This window comes from Hetaerina americana, unplaced genomic scaffold (genome assembly GCF_022747635.1).
Source record: "Hetaerina americana unplaced genomic scaffold, ioHetAmer1.1.p SCAF_84, whole genome shotgun sequence".
NCBI classification, from domain to species: Eukaryota; Metazoa; Arthropoda; class Insecta; order Odonata; family Calopterygidae; genus Hetaerina; species Hetaerina americana.
In genome coordinates, this window is record NW_027287472.1 from 1,415,601 (window position 1) to 1,434,174 (window position 18,574).

The 18,574-nt window shown below is 37.7% G+C and overlaps 1 long non-coding RNA gene across 1 annotated transcript in view; it reads right to left on the reverse strand.

Moving 5' to 3' along the window:
* The window catches only part of LOC139698387 (uncharacterized), a 312,741-nt gene that overhangs the window by 183,651 nt on the left and 110,516 nt on the right, over window positions 1-18,574 (reverse strand). Inside the window, exon 2 of the long non-coding RNA XR_011702912.1 lies at window positions 6,074-6,271. This is a non-coding gene — a long non-coding RNA (uncharacterized lncRNA). The remainder of the gene's footprint in view (window positions 1-6,073; window positions 6,272-18,574) is intronic.

Sequence of the window (18,574 nt, forward strand, 5' to 3'; positions counted from 1 at the left end):
ATTCTTTTCAGTGGAGTTTAGTACTCTTTTCCTAGCCTCGTGACCGTAATTGAATTGGCCCTCGACCTCGGATTTTCATGCCATCACCTCCTCTCGTACTCTCGCTCATCACCTCATACTCCTCTCGAAAAACGGGAAATTTGCTGATCATGTTGCTAAAAAAGGTTTCTTGCATAAAACAAGTAAAAACTCAACGCATATAGATAACACGGCGAGTCAACAGTTTCCCTCACTAATTTAGCAAGGTTAAGCTCTATTAAGGTGTTTCCTTCATGAATGCGAAAAACAAGGAGCCCGTACTTCCTTTTACTAGAGCTTTTATTACTTCAAGCTCTATAATATTGATCTTCTCCGTACTGCGAGGAAGGCAGTGCAATGATTTACATTTTCACATTCACCCAGCAGTCCTCACAATGGTGCGCCTCATAGCTCACAAGCGCCGATGAAAAGTGATGAGGAGAATGGAGAGGACATTTGTGGACCTGAATTAGGACTCATATTTCAGAATAAAGACTCGCTCGGTCGGCTCTTAGTGCCAGATGACAAATCCGAGGCATTTATTTCTCGACGGTATCAGACAGGAGTTTCTAATGCCCTTGTATCTTATTGTGTGAGTAAGTTTAAAAGATATTTTCATTAAAATTACTAAAATATTTACTACATCTCACTATGGAGGGTGAAATTCAAATATTTAGGGTATCAGGAGCTTGTCTTTAACACCAAGCTCCTATCCGATGTCACATAAAAGGACTATCTACCAGATAAACGCACAGCAAAGGTTTTAAAAGGGTCTCAAGGCATCATTTTGAACCGGGGTTCTACTGTGCTACCAAAAAATACTATCCTATTTGTGTATTACTTCCATCTTTCCAAGCATAATGGGGAAAATAATGCAGAACATCTAAAATTGATTAGTTTACTCATCCATTAATCTTATTTAAGGATCAATCAATCCAATCACCTTATGATTCTTAAAATGAATCATTTTCATTTAAATATATCAATAAGTTCAGAAATGATGAGACAGTAGTTACACATTTAAGTAAATAACGTATATACACACAAGGATACAAATATACAGGGATGAATAGGAAAATATCCTGTCAAAGACGTCTAAATAAAATTATATCCAAAATTGGTTCTTATTACTTTTTGTATTGCGATTAAATTCGTATTATTTTCAGGATATCTTACTATGTCTTCAGATAGACTTAAAGTCTCATATATACTTTATCATATGACACTGCTCTTATCATTGTCTAACTCAAGCATATCTATCATGACGATATCAATTTACAATATAATTTTGTGTGTCTAATAAATTATTAATAGCATACAATTTTTTAGCGAAAAAGAAATTAAATTAAAAACAGAAGTTGGGCAGGTAAAAGTGTTTTAGTATATTGGTTCTTTGGTAGAACTTCTCACTTTTCAGGTTTGAAAAGTGAGAAAAAAAGTACAATCAGGAAAGGGAAGGTGGAATAGATCTTTTTGAAAATGAAACAATTATGCTTGGATTTTAGGAAGAGAATTGGCAAATTTTTGTGGCGTGTATGATGCAGAGATTTGGGAAACATTTTGGAAAACTGAGGGAAAGGGGATTAAAACTTTTGAGATGCACTTGTGGAGATGGATGCTGAATATCAGTTGGAAAGATGGGGTCCGAATCGAGAAAGTTTTGGAAAATATCAAGGAGAAGACAACTCTTTAAGGCTCAATAAGGATGAGAGAAGGGAAATGGGCAAGTAATGTTCGCAGGAGACGACAGTGGAGAAGAAAGTGGAAAGAATGTTTGCTGAACCTAATTAAGAAGTAGCTTGCTTATGATGATGATGATGAATATACGGTTACATTTAAAAATTATCGCATCTTATCACTTAGTTTTATGGTTACACAAAGTTCCAATGAAATATAATTTCTACTTTAAGTATTTTTCCTTGACCAGGATCCTGTTTCGTGACGGATAAACCCCATTGACTTTATTGAGAAACTTTCACTCCTTTCACTTTCCATAGCCTAGCTAGTTACATCTGAATTTAAAAAATTCTCCCACAGGGCTGCGGGTCAGACTGTTTGGTTTACAAAGTATATATTCACATTTTCAAGAAAAATGTATTTTTTTCGTTCCTTTCGCAAGTTTTTTATGTTAATTTTAAAAACTGTTCCATGGAAGAGATTTGCATAGGGTGGTGTTTATATTTTGAGAGAGAAATATTTCGAAGATATACTTGCGGTTATTTGAATCCATTTAACTCCGTAATGAGCAGACTGGCAGACAAAAGTGATGATGAATTTCATTTGCATCGTTTTTCTTGATACCTTGCACGGGTGTTCTCCTTTATCCTACGAAATTCCACACGAGCCGACTAAGTGCAAAATTGTACTAGTGCTGTTTTCATGATCACATACTTCATCTTTATAAAACTAGTGATGGTAATACCACGTCAAGAAATGGAACGCGGATCTTGCCTTGAGAATGCTGTAAGAGCACACTGATCGGAAAGCTTATTAGAATGTTCCTGAAAACAATATTTACCATCAAAATGGTGTAACCATAACCACCATTTGTGTTTTCAAATTAATCCGAAATTTAGACTGCAATAAAATTTATGCATTAGAGAGTAAAAATATTTAAATTTGACGTGATTAAAAATTAACGCCAGTTCAGGCTGAGCTGGGTTTCATAACTGGGTTTCATAGCTGGGCGACATTAGCAGTACACTAAAATGACATTTATTGATAATTGAACAAATTCTCACTTGAAGTTGTGACCTTTAAACTTGTCTATATATATATATATATATATATATATATATATATATAATAAAACCTTTAGTGCCTTCAGCATTTTTCAAATCCAAATCTACAGTTCAGCTCTTTAATACGTCACCGACTTAAGATAAATTCGGGTATATCTTCGCAAAAATAAGAAATGAGGAAGAAATAACCATTGACGTGTCTCATAACACCCTTCGGAGTAATATTTTAGTATTTTTAGTTCAATAATCCTTTCTTGACAATATATCTGGAAGTGATGAAATCTGGATCCAATTCAATACGTGAAGCTTTGTCGACCGAAACAAATACAGACAAGTGTTTGTTAAGCATGGAAATATTATATTGAGACGGACACTGAGATTATTTAACCTAACTAACTAACTAAACTAACGCCCTACACTGTGGATTGTATCAATAATTATCTTAGTAATCTATTCCCAACAGCAATCCGTTTTTAGACTGTACAGTATGCAATCCATGAGTCAAATTTAAGGCATTCATTCAACAGAGCCGCTGCTTTGACACATTTCTTCCTCACGCAAGCAATTTTTCGAGCAATAATTTACCACTATCGCCAAACCGCACACTTTTTGATATAATCCACCAGAGCGTGACGTCCCAAAGATCATTCCCAAGTGAGCACACCGCGCGAATCGTCAAAGGCCTATTTGCTTTGAAATACATTACACAAAGCGCTAACCGAACCCCGAAGCGTCTCCCATGTAGAATCCCCGGAAAGCATAAAAGAATGAATCCCAAGATTGATCGCCCCCCAAATATGGAGCGAAGTCAGAAAGAGAGAGAGAGAGAGTGGGTGCATTCGGTCGAATCCCTTTTTAATCTTTATGCACCCCTCTCGATATGCGTATATTTGACGCCCATCTCTAGCCCTAGGGGCGAGCGGTCGGGTGGCTGAGAGATGGAGGAGAGAGATGGGGGAGGTTCTGGGGTTTCGAAGGCCTCCCCATTTACGCCTTAATATGTATTTCGACCCAATATACTGGGGAGGCGATCGGGGAGCGACAAATCCTCATCCCCAAGCATCTCTTTTTCGTCTCCGGGGGCCGAATGTGCGAAAGTTCATCCTTCGCTCGCTCCGTCGCCGACCAACGCGCAGAAATCATCCATTCCCTTTGATGTTGCGAGGTCTATATATCCTCATCGTATAAAGAAAGGCTCCCGCCCTTTGAGTCACATACATCCATTGTCTTTACTACAGTCAGGAGAGATCGATGCCATCAGCATACTCGTATGCGCTATATCGCTATGCCTTCACTAAATTCGTGCGTTATTTTGAATGCCAAATAATCCTTATAAAACCTAGGTGGGAGTTTGAAAGGGATAATGAGTGACAACTTAGGCCTCAGTAAAAGGTGAACTCCACCCCGTCCAATCAACTTAAAAATTTTGGTTGAATACGACGGTTTTTAACATATAACTTTTTGGAGATGAGTGCTTTGGAGGTTGGTTTAATATGATGATAAGAGCACTGGTTACCCATTCCATAGGATCCAAATCTCGAGGGATTTTTCTGTATTCATTGTGTTTTCAGTTTCGGTTGGGCATTCCACTCCCCTCTGGGGACCCCGTGAGGAGACACTTCAAGTGCTGCTGTGTCCCCGTCCCCTGAAAGGGACGTGAAACTGCATCAGCACCCTAGGTACCAGAGTAACGATCACCGTAGATTTTTGGCGTCTTACAATAAAATGAGTAGTCTGGCATCGATGCCAGATTAAAATTCATTATTTTAATCACTGTCTAAATTTTGTTTCTATACCTGATTTTCACCAATCCTAAATGGCAAATATGTCACAGCATTTCCCGCTCTCTAAAACCTCTAATCACGGTTAGATGCTTCGGGAGATGGGCGCATTCGAAAATATCGGATGGAATGATTCAATGTGCGTTTAAGAAATTTTTCAAAATGATGCTTGGTTTAATGTTTCGCTTCGAACGCGTTCACTTCAGTTGTTTAGAATCTGTTCGACCTGGGTGAATGTGAAATTTCAAAAAATTATTCCTCGCAAGGAACAATTCATGAAATATTGCCATTATTCCTTTATAATGGACAAAATGCAAAAATATCGCGTTCACATGTGCCGAGAAGTTTCGCGCGGAATCCCAAACAGTTGATGAGCGTATTATATTCAACTAAGAACATACAGAGAAACCCTCGAGGAAACTTTGGACCAAAGCCGTCACTTTTACGCTAAACCAGATTTCGGTACAGGGATGCCACCTTTCATATCCAGGAAAGGAGGAAATTCAGATGTTTGCTTTCAAGGTGTCCAGGGTAAGAAAAGACTAGATGTAGTTTCACCTATTCTTTGTAGATTTATTCTTGTTTTACAATACACATATCATAATCCATACCAGTGCAATTATTTTGCAATCTATGAATTATGTAATCAAAGTTAATAGAGTGCATCAAAGTTAGCTTGTCAAGTTTTAAAAACAATTTCGTTGGCTAACTTTCAGTTTTCCATCAAAATGGTGGATCCAATCGGATAATTGCGTTAGTATTGGTTAAACTCTAACTAAAGGGTCTCCAGGTCCCCTACTCATTGCTTTGATTGCAAACTCGAGGCCGTCTGGCAGGAGATTTAGGACTCCCCAGCACTTCGTATGCACCTAAATGGATAGCTACTCTAGCAATGTTCAATAGCAACTACATCAAAGTAGTCCGAGACGTAGTATATTAACCGTTCAAACCAGTATATTATAATTTTTTTGGAAAGACCGTCTATAAACAAGGCCTGCTGCATTCGAAGTGCATTTCATGAACCCTCTGCAATTTTACTAGGGACCCATTTATGATCAAGCTTTGAATCCGTCTGAAACTTGTGACCATAAGGGAAATCTGAAGTTTCTCCATATTTTAGCACATGGGACGTCACTTAATTTAAGAAAGAAGCTCCAACACTGCTGTTAAAAAATGTTATTCCACAGATATTTAAGTACAATAATAGACATGTTAACAAAATATTCTTTGAAAATACTTCAGCTATTTCAAATCCGTTTAAAACAATATAACTATTGATTGATTATTACTCCACCATGTTTTTTCCAGATGCGTTCTCTTTATCTGCCAACGGCAATATTATAAAAGTACAATAGTAAACCTTTCGTTTCAAAATCTTCATGCAAAGGGGAAAGCATTTCGATTGATTTTAATTTCGGTAAGTGATTCCCTACAAAATAAACAAATCTCGGGGGTGAAATAAAAATAATTAAAACAGTAGAAAGTTAAGGGAACAAGCAAAAAAGAGCAACAGCTTGGTGTTCCAGCACTTACCGTGGAATCACTCTCCTTCAGCAAATTGTAGCCGTCAGATTCGAGCCCGATTTTTTCTACCGTCGTCCCTCGACCGTCTTATTGCCGCCACTAAAGGGATCCTTTTTAATGGCCAGAAGGTTTAATTGCTGGCAGCATCAAATGGTTTCTCCCGTTAATATTAGAGCGGTCTGCTCCTCGCCCTCTTGGAAAATGCTCCTTGGAAAATAGCAATTAAGAATTTCCTGATTAGATGCATGATTTAAGTCGAGGGATAAAATATTTCTTTGCTAAATTATCATTATAACGAATAACGAGTTTTTTTACATTGAAACAGGAACTTTATCAAGTAAAAGTAGTTTTTTTAGATCTAAAAAATATACAATTTTTAAATTAATTCATGCTTCTCACTCAATTAAATCGCCATTAAAGTCAGTTTCTTAGATTAGGGTCTTATCAAATTATTCCTTCCCGCTTCAATGCCGATGTTATGTCACCAGTAATTTGATTTAATTTTCATTTGTCTTACCTACAAAGAAATCATCTGCTGATTCTCTTTGGACCCCATTCAGACTTTACAGTCAATAAAAGCGTGTTATTAGGCTACATCAAAAACGAGCATCGTAATCATATTTTTCAAAATAAGTATTAATTCAATTCAAATTTACCACACTGATTTTAATATAAATTTAAAAATAAATATATTATAAAAGCGATAAAATAAATACTAAAACTTATATCGCCATCGAGGTTACCTACTTGTAGTAGCAAACGTTAATACAAATTTGCAAGTACCAGGAGTTAATCCTCCTTGCAGATATTATTGGCATTTCGCCTCTAATTGAAAAAATCCAAATTATATAGTGTCAGTGCGTTTGCGGGTTGAAATTATTTCTGATAAATCTATGTCACAGCCAACTAATGGGAAGGAGAATAGTTCATATTTTCATGAAATGAATAAGATATGAAGAAATACCAGCTCCTCCGAGGGTAATGTAAAATTATAACGAAAATGTTTTATGCATATTACTTTGGTAGTGGAAATGGTAATAGGTGCTAATACTCCAATCAATAACCATTTGGGCACAAGCTTAAGTTGTGATAGGTCTTCACTGTGCACAGCTATCTTTGAGGAATACTCGCAGGACGTATGTACCTTCGAAATGTTGAAGAAACGTACTTATAAACGCACCTACGTGTGCGTTTCTCTGAAATCAGCAGAGGATGAAAATATTTAAAAAAAAGAATAATTATTTCAGACGCATCAAAAAATTAATAATACAAGAAGGTATTTTCAGGATACTAAAATTTACGAATTTGACTATTCTAGCCTCAAATTAGAGGACAGCAGCCGGAATTTACATACACGTATGTTAAATTACGCCAAAATTCTAGCATATAACTTGTAGCCTTCTGGAGCATGTTAAAATGGTCAGTCGCTGTAATAACAGTATTGGTCTTCGGAGAGGGATGCTTTCTTAGAAATACGTCGCATCTATCATTTCGTTGTTGAGCAAAAGAGGTTTCATGCGAGAATCAAGAAAGTAAAAGTCAATTTTCTTAACAAACTTCGACCCACCCAACAAAAATGAAATAGGGACGCAATTGCTTTATTGAACTGTGAACTTTATTGAAAAGTGGGACAGGACCATTAAAAAAAGTAGTATCTATAATTTTAAAAAATAGTTATATTCCGTCGTCATTTTATTCGTTTCAACCTTCGCTCCCACCATCAGCCATTCAGTTTAATACACAGTAAGAATTATGAAATAATACATATAGATCCCCTTCTAAGATCACTCTGACGATTTCAAGCTCAAAAGGATTCCTCATTTAACCCATTTCTGCTTCGATTCTTTACTTGGAGTTAATTAGTCCAATTATTGAAATTATTTCTAAACTAAAAATCACCATTTGTTGAGATATTCTACCTTTGAAGATATCACTGCTCTGTAAAAATTTAATGCTATATTAAAAGCATTTGTCAAGAAGAAATTATATTAATATAAATGCACAGAAATCAAAATAATAAAATTTGCGAAAGGAAAAAATAACGGAGGTACGTATATCGATCAGTGAATAGTACAAAAAAATTCTTGAATACATTTTATGCGGAGAACTGTGAACATTTTGAGTTTATCATTTTGGAATCGAACTCATAACTATATAACAACCAGTCCATATTTATAACCGTATCATAGCTATATCAATATTATTTGGAAAACAGGCTGCTATTACAAAATATTTTCATGTACTTTTGAATCTTCCACGTTTATTTTTTGGACTCTCGGTTCCCCATAGAAAATTACCCATAGCTAGTATTTTTTATTTTGCTCAAAATTAATTATTTTTCAATGCTTTCATACGCTCTATCATATTAATAATTTGACGTAAAAACACCGTATGATATGAGTTTTCAAACGGTATATGCGCCAACAACTTTGTAATAAAAGTAATTCGCATAAGTAATGCTTCTTTAGATTGCTCGGTCATCCCTGGAAACCCAAAATCATGTGAAGTAAACAATGAGAGTGAAACTGTCCACATGATCAAGTTAAGCACGATTGAGTAAACTTTTGTAATTATTATTAGGTATACGTGTGCATTTTCTAAACACAATTGATTCAGGAGCAGTGATCTTAAATGTACACGGCCATGGCTTAAGAGAGCTATTAAAACATTATTCTTCTTTATTTTCATTTTTTCTTATTGCGGATTATTGACTTAATGGAAGATTTCGATTACTTTCCCAATTATTAATTTCATTTTTAATCCCCAAAATAATGAAAGGTCACACCATAAAATTCATTGTTTTTCTAAAAGTTTCTCTTCTTATTCCCCCATGTCTTGAGCACGAAAACGTGTCAGATCTTGGAAAAGAACAAAGATGAATCGAAAACTCATAAAAGCCCCACGAGTAAAATCCACGTCCCCTTGATTGACAGCCTAATCTCGTCTATTTGGTGAGCCACAATCTATGGCTTTGTTTCTCGCTATAAGCAATGAATTTCATGAATCCACAAAATGTTACGACCACAGATGGTATCGAATAAATCAGTCGTTTGATGAGTGAATGGCGTCCGCACATACGTCTCCCATCGGGAGAGGCGGATAAAAATAGCTGTCGGGAACGCATTCTCCGCTCCATGGAAGCCGCATGCTCAATAGTTTTTATTCATCAAGCACGTCATGTCGTTATTCCAAGAAATTGATATCGAGATGACCTGTGTAATATTATCTGCGCATGCAAACGCACGTACAAAAAATATATGTAGCCGTACGTCATGATATCTAAGCCAAATGAAAAAAACATCCACGGGAAAAATTATCAAATATTTTTATTTTCCCGCTTTAATTGTGCCATGATAAAATAATTTACTTTTTATATCCTTTATCGAATCTCCAAAATATTATGTCCAAAATACGAATGAACACAATAAAATTATATCTTCACTAGATTAAGGTGTCAATAACATAGCTCCGTTCATCCAAAGTTTCAATCAAAGCACGCTTCATAGGAGTTATTTTTGTATCGTCAGCACGAGATACAAGCAATTCGATTTTGGTTCTTTACATGTCTTGTGTATGTCTGTAAATTCAAATTAAAATAATGTTATAAAATGAATTATTACAATATAAATAATTTTAAGATTTTTTTTGGCAAAATTTAAACCTACCAAAGAGCATATAAATGCATTAAGATGTAATAATTAAAGTAAGTTGGAAATTTCAAATTTGATCTCACAGTTATAAAAATATGTCAAGCATTCAAGTAGCAGCTCCAACAAAATATATTTCAACATTATAACATCAATAATGTGTTTTAAATACATATATTTATAAATACTCTTTAAGAACTCACTTATTCTGTACTCTAACAATGAATCTTATGTTAACGTATTCAAGAGTTATATTTTATGTACATGATTGGCGGCAGTACTTAAAGCTGCAGAATAAGATGTGTTTAGAAAAAGATTAATTTGATGAAAAAACATGTTTAAATGTGCGATCGATAAGGTTAAACAATACACACCAGACATTTTAATAAAACATTTTTTCAACGGTTGATGTTTGCGTCACCTTAAACAGTGACGGCAAGATAACTATTAACATTTGGGTCTTATTTAACCTATTAATAGCTTTCCTTTAAGCGTAGCCTTTTTCAGATCATTTTTAACGTAAAATAATGTTTAAATACCGATTTTAAAATCCTACTATTGTCATCCAACCAAAATATTATCTCAATATATCTCGTCTAAATTAAGGAAATCGGGTAAATTTTCTTTAGATTGACGGTGGTCCTGCAAAAAAATCGATTTTTAAAAATCAAAATCTGCTGCAAACATTTTTCACTCTCCCAGGAAGCATGAAACCATCTACCTTAATGTCTTTAAACCCTGTCGTAAAAAGTTTTTATCTACACCAAATGCCCATACTACGAGAATAACTTGCTCGTGAAATTTCTTACTTCAAAACTGTCCTTCGCCCCCTTGTTAATTTCAGTCTTCAGGGGCGATTACGGCCGCAGATAACTAAAATTCAAATCCATGAAAACACTTCCATATCGCCGCTCCCCCCTCTCCAATTTCTTCGACTCCCATACCCAGAGTCCTCCCGCGCGATTTTCCCCTCCTGTCTGGGAGTGGGAAGAGGAGAAAGAATACGTCTCCTCCAGAATTTTGGGCATTACGACAGCAAAAACGATGGCAATCAAACACCAGTATGCTCCAAAGGAGCAGTCATTTTTCTCCTTGACTTAATAAAAGATTGATAATCGGTGAAATCAGTGACCTTCGCTTCCATCCACCTTCCTCTCCATTCCACTCACGTGAATTATCATAAAAGGCCCTAGAATTAGTCGAGTGTGCTGGAAGTTGTGTGGGTGTGTCTGTGTGTGTATAGCTATATACATTTCCTACCTGATGGGGAGTGCGTGCCGAGGTCCCTCAAGGCGTGCGTGTCTAGCACGAGTCCATTTAGGAGACCGACGTCCCCTCCCCACCCTCTCGATTCCCTCGCCTCCCTGCCCCACAATCCCTTCGTCTCTCCCCTTGCACGCGCTTCCCCAGACCTCAAACTCCGTCGCAGGCCTCCCTCGCGCCCCTCCCTCCGTTCCAACTCGACCCCCCATGCCCCTGCCCTGCTCACTCTTCTCCCTCCCCGCTTTCTAACGCCGATTCCTCAGCAGCGCTTTAAAACCTCCACTCCTTATCTTAAAACGGTCAGGGATTTGCATAGGAATCCGTTATATATGTATTCCCAGTTCCGTACAAATTAATTACCTGGTTTATTCGCGGGCGTTATGTTTTTCACGACTTGTTTCGGAGCATATTAAAGTTTTCTTTCTCTGCGCGGGCGTGCATGTACCAAGAAGATTAAAATAATGGAAGGTACACAGGGGGGGGGGAAACTTTTCTCCCAGTAAAGTTTTGAGGATCTCGCATTTCACTGGAATTAACGCTCCCCGTGATACCGCGAAGCGGACACATCGACTAACGGCTTAAATACTGTTTTGAAATTCTATGGATAATGCTACGCGGTAGTGAGTTCAAAATAATTCCTGCGGCATGAGGAATTCCACAAAATTTTATAAATTTTGCCAGAAACTTTCCGTAATGCAAAAGGGTTATGCCAATGGCCCATCTAAGCTATGATAATAGCAGCTTTGAAAAGTTTGCGCAAACAGAGGAGTGCTACGTTGCGCTACGGTAGGAGTAAGGCGTAAGAGTTTCCCCACACAAGAGACTAATTATATCTCCTTCAAGCATTCAACGCCAGATCTTTATAACTAGCCTAATTAATTTCACATCAATGAAGGTCTTTCGATTTTTCCCAAAATTCAAATAAGATAAGTTCAAGTCCTAAGTTAGTTAACCTCTCCCCCCCCCCCCTCCTTAAGTCAATTACACTCTCAGCGAAGACTACTTGTAATCAGGCGATATTCTTTTCAAAATCTCACACATGCATCACGAAGCCATACAAATAGTGGAAAAAGGGCGAAGAGTTCACGGTATCACGAGATCACGGTATATGAACAATAAAAATGCACCAATGGTATTTAGTATATCAAGAGAATGAGAAACTCTATTTCATTTAAGGGAATGCGCATGATACGACCTATAAATATCGTAAAAATGGATATCCAGTATTCATAATTAAAATTATCTTCAATGGATAACAATCTCGGTTTCAACGATGATTAAAAATTGGAAAGAAAGTTATTCCTCTCTTGCAAGCCGAATACCTTTAAGGAGGGGGGTTAGGCACTGCGGCTCAATCATCTCAATCAATTTTTCTTCCTTTTGAACGGAGAAAACTTAGAAAAACTTTCCAATGCATAGAAGTATCATTAATTATTTAACTACTCCTAGAATTATCCATTGAAATTACAACTACACGCCTGTGCTCCTTTTCCACTAAGCCAACGTAATAATAATGAAAACAAGAAACCTACTGTAAATCGCTACGACTTGAAATAACCATTCAGTAGATTACTCAATTCGTGGGGACTCAAACAAAGTCCCAGGAAGGTGCTAGTTCTCTCTTTCTCTCTCGTTCCTCCAATATCCCATTCTTGTAATCTCCTATCCTATTCTGCGGACACCTTTAGACTGCTGTAAATCATTTGTTAACGTGCTCCGTGAATGATAAAATACGTAAATGTGGAGTTATTCTCACGTTAATCCCACCGAATGGCATTCTGGTTTCTTATCATCTTCTTCCATCTGCCGCTGCTCCGCATTTCTCACGCTTTTTATCAGCGGAGTCCACCGAATTCTAAGCTACCCACGTCCCCCCACAACACTTGCGCGCTCATTCGGCTCCTGGGAACCATTAGGTTTGTGCAAGTGTGCACATAACTATATACTTAACCAAATCCACCTATATACCTAACGCCACAGGCTAACTTCCCCCCACGCCTCATTCCGAAGCATTCATCCACCCTCCCTTTTGAAACCAACACCCACCCGCAATTCCCGCATTCCACTCAAAATTTTCCCCTGCTATAAAATCCCAAATTATGCCTTCTAGTGCCCTTTTCTACAAATGTGCGCAGGAGAGCTCCGTTTCAAAGGTCGTTGAGAGGAAAGTAGAGAGAAACAGCACTCTGAATTGCACGACTATGAGCAGATGATTTTACCAAGTCATTTTTCAGTTTCGATTGTAGAATTAAAGGTTGAAAACAAAAATGCATCCTTGTGAGAAATAATGGTTTTTTGAATTCCCACAAATAATGGATTAAAAACTCAAGAATTCCCGCAATTGAGGCCTGCAATCCAATACCGGATTCTCAAATGTTTTTTCAAGAGAATAGTTCATGAGTGGTGATCGGAACGGTGCGGTGGCTAATGCATTGGCCTCCACCCCCGGGGCTCCAGATTAGAATCTCAGAGGTAGGAGGATTGTTTAGGAGTACCCCGACTACTAAATTGGGTGCTATGTGGACATCACTTCTAGGTTCATACGCTGTCCGTTGGATGTGACCTTAAATTGCCATCCCTTATTACCGCCGCTAGTCAACAAAAATTGACAGATGCCGACTCCTGGGTTTCTCTCCATTCTTCCTCCATTCCTTGAACTCCTACCAAATTACCCTCTACCCCCAATGGTGAAAATCATCTTAGTTTTCGGCCTTCTCCTATGTCGACCACAAATAATACATAGTTTGTCAGTACAAAAACGGAAAATGAGAATTTCAAAGTTTATATTCATTTTAAGAACAATTTCACGCTATTTCAAAAAATCACTAAAAATAGATTAAACATATCACAGAGAGCTTTAGTCTTTAGGAAAAGTTCTTAGAGCAACTTCCAGGTGAAAAGCAATCAACGAACAGCCGTTCTACTCGAAAACTTCTCATAGCTATTTGATATAAACGCGTTCAATGTTTAACTTCATCAATTTTCATACACGTACCTATATTTAAACTCAAGAAAGGCTTTTCTATTCACACTGTTTTCCGAGTTAAATCAAAGCAAGGGCCATAAAATTTTAGAGCAGGGAAGTCACAAATTTCCCAGCAGAGTAAATAAAGTTTTCCGCTCGTGAACTAACTAGGCGAAGGGATTTAGCGCTTCTCCTCCATTTAGTAGATTGGTGCCTTTTAGGGTCTAGTCCGAGAAATAAGGGTATCGGGGGAGGATAGTAAGGCGGGGGGGGTGGTTTAAGGAGGGAGGGTCTGCCTGTCGGGGGTGTAAAAAGGGAGGGAGACGATCGAGGGGTTAACGCAAGGGACAGAGGAGAAGGGGCGGCAATAAAAACGAAAGGTGGATGAAAGAGCGGGAGAATAATGGCCACTTTCAGAGGCGGGAGGGAAAAGGTGAGCTGGAGAAGGAAATTGGTTGGGGTGTGGGGAGGGTTGGATCTACGCCCTTCTCCTATATATATATATATATATATATATATATATATATATATATATATATATATATATATATATATATATATTTATGTAGCAATGCACTTGAGTGCATTGCCGAAGCGTATATATGCATTAGCATATATGTTAATACGAAACACGTAAGCATGTTTTACGTCTAGGTACGTTCATGCTGGATGTAAAAATGTATTCCTTTAGCGAGTTTCAAAGGTGGGTTTAGGATATGACGAGCCTTGTTGAGACGAGAAAGGGAGAGAGGAGAAGAAGGAGGGTGGAGGATGATTCTTGGGAGGCAGCCCGGAGAGCCAAGGTTTCGGAAGGAAACGGTAGTTTGGGGTCTCCGGGGAATGCATGCATATGAAAAATGGGATTATTATTGAGATTGAGCGTGCTCTCTTCTTTTCGCCTCACATGACAAGATCGGAATGAGTCATGCATTAGATGATAATGAAATACAGTGAAGATTGATGCGAAGGTGATTCAGCTACTCCTTCCCAAATGCTTTCCCATCAATTTGTTTATCAATGAAACCCTCAAATAGCGCACACACTATGTTAGCCGTGCGGTAAACGCCATGAGAATGTCGACATGGATCATATCACGCTTAAAAGATTATTTATTCTGTCGAGGAGAGTCGAAACAAATTCCTTGCTCTCGTGTGTCCAATCTGGTGGACTTTAAAAGTAGAAATCTGCAGGTAAATATAATTCGAAAAAGAAGCCACAGTTCAATGATTTAATCTAGAGCTTTTCTGAAATCCTGCGGATAGACGATGACTTTTTAATCATTTTTACCCTCTATTAAGACTATGTGTGATTGGCGCATCTGGGAAAATTTCCGAAATATGGGCAAAGGCTTCATAAGCAATTTATATTTAATTAAAATGTACATTATGAAACAGCTAATTTACATTACCCAACGTGCATACTTTGAGGTAAATTTGAAAACTGTGATCTTAATATTTATCATACGATTTTAGTAAACACCATACAGACAATATCAGTAATTGTATAATATATAGTCGGACTAACTAGATAAATATTTTTTTGCAATTGCGCACTTCACTATCTGAGTTTAAAGGAAAGGTGAAACATAACGCATTCTCTACATATTTGGACCCAAATCTGGAACTCTGAGAACCCTTGGCGAGTATCGGAAACGAAACCCTCTCTCAGGCAAATATCCTCCGAATAACCTATTTTTTCCCCCTAGTGAATTTCTTCGCCCCTTTCGTTTACGATGACCCTGTTCGTACACTTAATTCCACTGCAAGGTTTCAAGCCTTGACCTATGAAAAGGAGGCTAATGATTCTCGGCGGGAGATAGAAATTCTACTTTCTCTCAAAGAACCAGACAAGACGGCAGGTCGTTAAATTGAGCATTGATTAGATGAGCCAAGATCTATTTCTGGGTAAAAATCAATATCTTCAGTCAGAGCAGACTCGCAGTATACTCGTAAGAGCGGTTTCGCGAAATCAAGACCACACAGTCCGACATCCTTATTCATAGCTAAAGTAAATGTAAGTTTGTAGATTCAGCTTTATTTTCCAGATGCACCTTTAGAGAAAGGGTTTTCTACTTCTTCAAAACTCTCTGAACAACATAGTGATAATGAGACGAATTCCGCAGACGATTAGCACCAATTCTATCTTTTCAATGTTTTTTTTGTTACATAAATAGAGAACCATAGCCTTTCCTTCTTTTGCAGGAAATAATGAAATGCTATAGGCTCTACATACGAAGTGAAAAACATTGGTCGCAAAAATGTTTTGGCGCATTAACTACTATATGCAAAGGTTTCATAGTAAAGTAATGTTACTAACTGCAATGGGATTTGTTTTATCATAAAAATTACATTATGAAGAAGAAAATAAAAGTAAACTATCAATAAATTCAAAAATACAAGGTGTGATCAAAAAAAGACAAGACTGATTTCATAACTTTTTTATTTCGACGGATACAGCTTAATCGAACTTTTCGCCCTAAAAGTACATGCCTTGTCTGACGACACACCTTTGCCAATGTTTCTTCCAGCTCTCGAACCCTGCTTGGTAAGGGAGGGGAATCACGGAAGTTCCGGTTCTGGCGAAAAACTCTGTCACGATCAGCGCCGTGTGAGCCGGCGCGGTGGAAACGCCATGCATTGTTTCTCCACATGTCCGGCCTCTTTCGGCGACCGTCAGTCTCTTCATAACCTTTAAGTAGAAATCTTGAAGTTGTCGGTTTGACCTTGAGGGACGTATTCGTAATTAATCAGCCCTTACCAATCGAAGAAACACACCAGCATGACCTTCACATTGGACCAGGACATGCGAGCTTTCTTTGGTCGCGGAGAATGAGGACCTTTCCACTGAGAAGACTGGAACAGCATCATAAACGTGAACCCAGGTTTCATCATCGGATACTATGGTTTTAAGAAACTCTGGGTCGGTATTGGCTCGATCCAGGAGTTGCTGACAAATGTCCACACGTTTTTGTCTCTGTTCATCAGTCAGCACCCGCGGGAGGAAATTTCATGCGACGCACGTCATGCCCAAAATGTCAGTCAAAATTGTCTGAGAGGACCCAAAATTAATGTTCACTTCCTCGGCTATCTTCCTAACAGTTAAACGGTTATTTGCTTGCACCAAATCGTTCACCAATTTGACATGGTTTGGGTCTGTCGAAGTGGAAGTTCGCCCCGTTCGCGAATCTTCATCTGTCGAAGTTCTGCCCGATTTAAAACGACTGTACCACTGAAAACACTGGATTCAATTCATGGCTTCATTAACAAAGGCTTGTTTAATCATTCCTAATGTCTCCGTAGCACTTTTGCCACGGTTGAAACAAAATTTCACGAACACACGCTGTTTCTCTAGCTCCTTCATTGTTGCCGTTACACGCGGCGACGAACAGGTTAAGACACGTACCGCTGCTGCTGCGTAACGACTCGACGTAAACAAACAACACCTCTCATTTTAGTCACCAGATGTGTCGCCAGATATGTCGCTAGATGACCCCCTGTCTCGTTTCGAGCCCCTAAAACGGTTTGTGCAGAATAAAATCATTTTCGTAGGAAAATATTTACCTCTATCGCATAACTTAAATGAAAAAATGGTCCAATCAATGTGCGATATCATGCTGAAATATTTTGACTCGTGTTTTCCATTAAATGATATCGCTTGCTGGCCTACCAATCTTTCTTATGAACGGCCATTTGTTTTGCATGCAGATTAAGATAAACCTTTTTAATGTCACCAGATCATTTTCATTATATTATTTAGGGGGTTAGAAAAGGTTCAACTTTGTTATACAGTGTATTTACCGGTTAGCAGAGGAATAAATCATTATCTTTGTTTCTGTTTCATGCAGTCAAAATTGAGCCCTAAAATGGTGAAAAAAACTCGATAAATTTTTAAATTTTAATTTTATTTATATTTCATTTCTTGCCGTTTAAAAACAATTTAAATAAGATTTTTAAGCCTTCCCTCCCTTCTCTTGCTATCTCAGAGTACATTATAAGACTGACAATGGCAATAAGGAAAAAGTTACGTATACAGTAATTGAACGCAAGTTTTCAGCGAATATGAAAAATGGATACGTAAATAAAACGTCGAATTTCTTTAAATGACTCTCGTAATAATGAATACCAATCTAGGATTTCATGCAATTAATTTAACTGGATTGGAAATCTTGGGCGAGTATGAAATGAGGACTTCTTCTCGGAGGAAAAATTTGGCGTAGGGTTTTAGCATTCCTGCCACACTTAACATTTTGTTTTATACGCTTAGTATGGTGGGAGGCTTTGAATCACCGATGCTGAAACTTCTTTGTTATAGGTAGTTGGAATCTAGGTCAGGATTTTAGATTCAGAGCAAAAGATTATTCAACAATTGATGTTAGGATTTACAGACTTAAAATCGCGCAATTTGAGGTGCTCTTTCTGTCATATACAAAGAGATTTTTTAATGGCTGCCAGCTAAATGACGAAAATATAATATAAATATCATTACAGGACAATATCCTTTAGAAGTTCGTCTGATGTTATTCATGAATACGTCGAGGCTAACACCTTTTACTGCATTGTTTCAGCTCCTATAACTCTTTTTGCGAAAGGCTTCCGCGGCGTTATAGAGTAAATAAAGTGCAGCTGTGAGTAATCC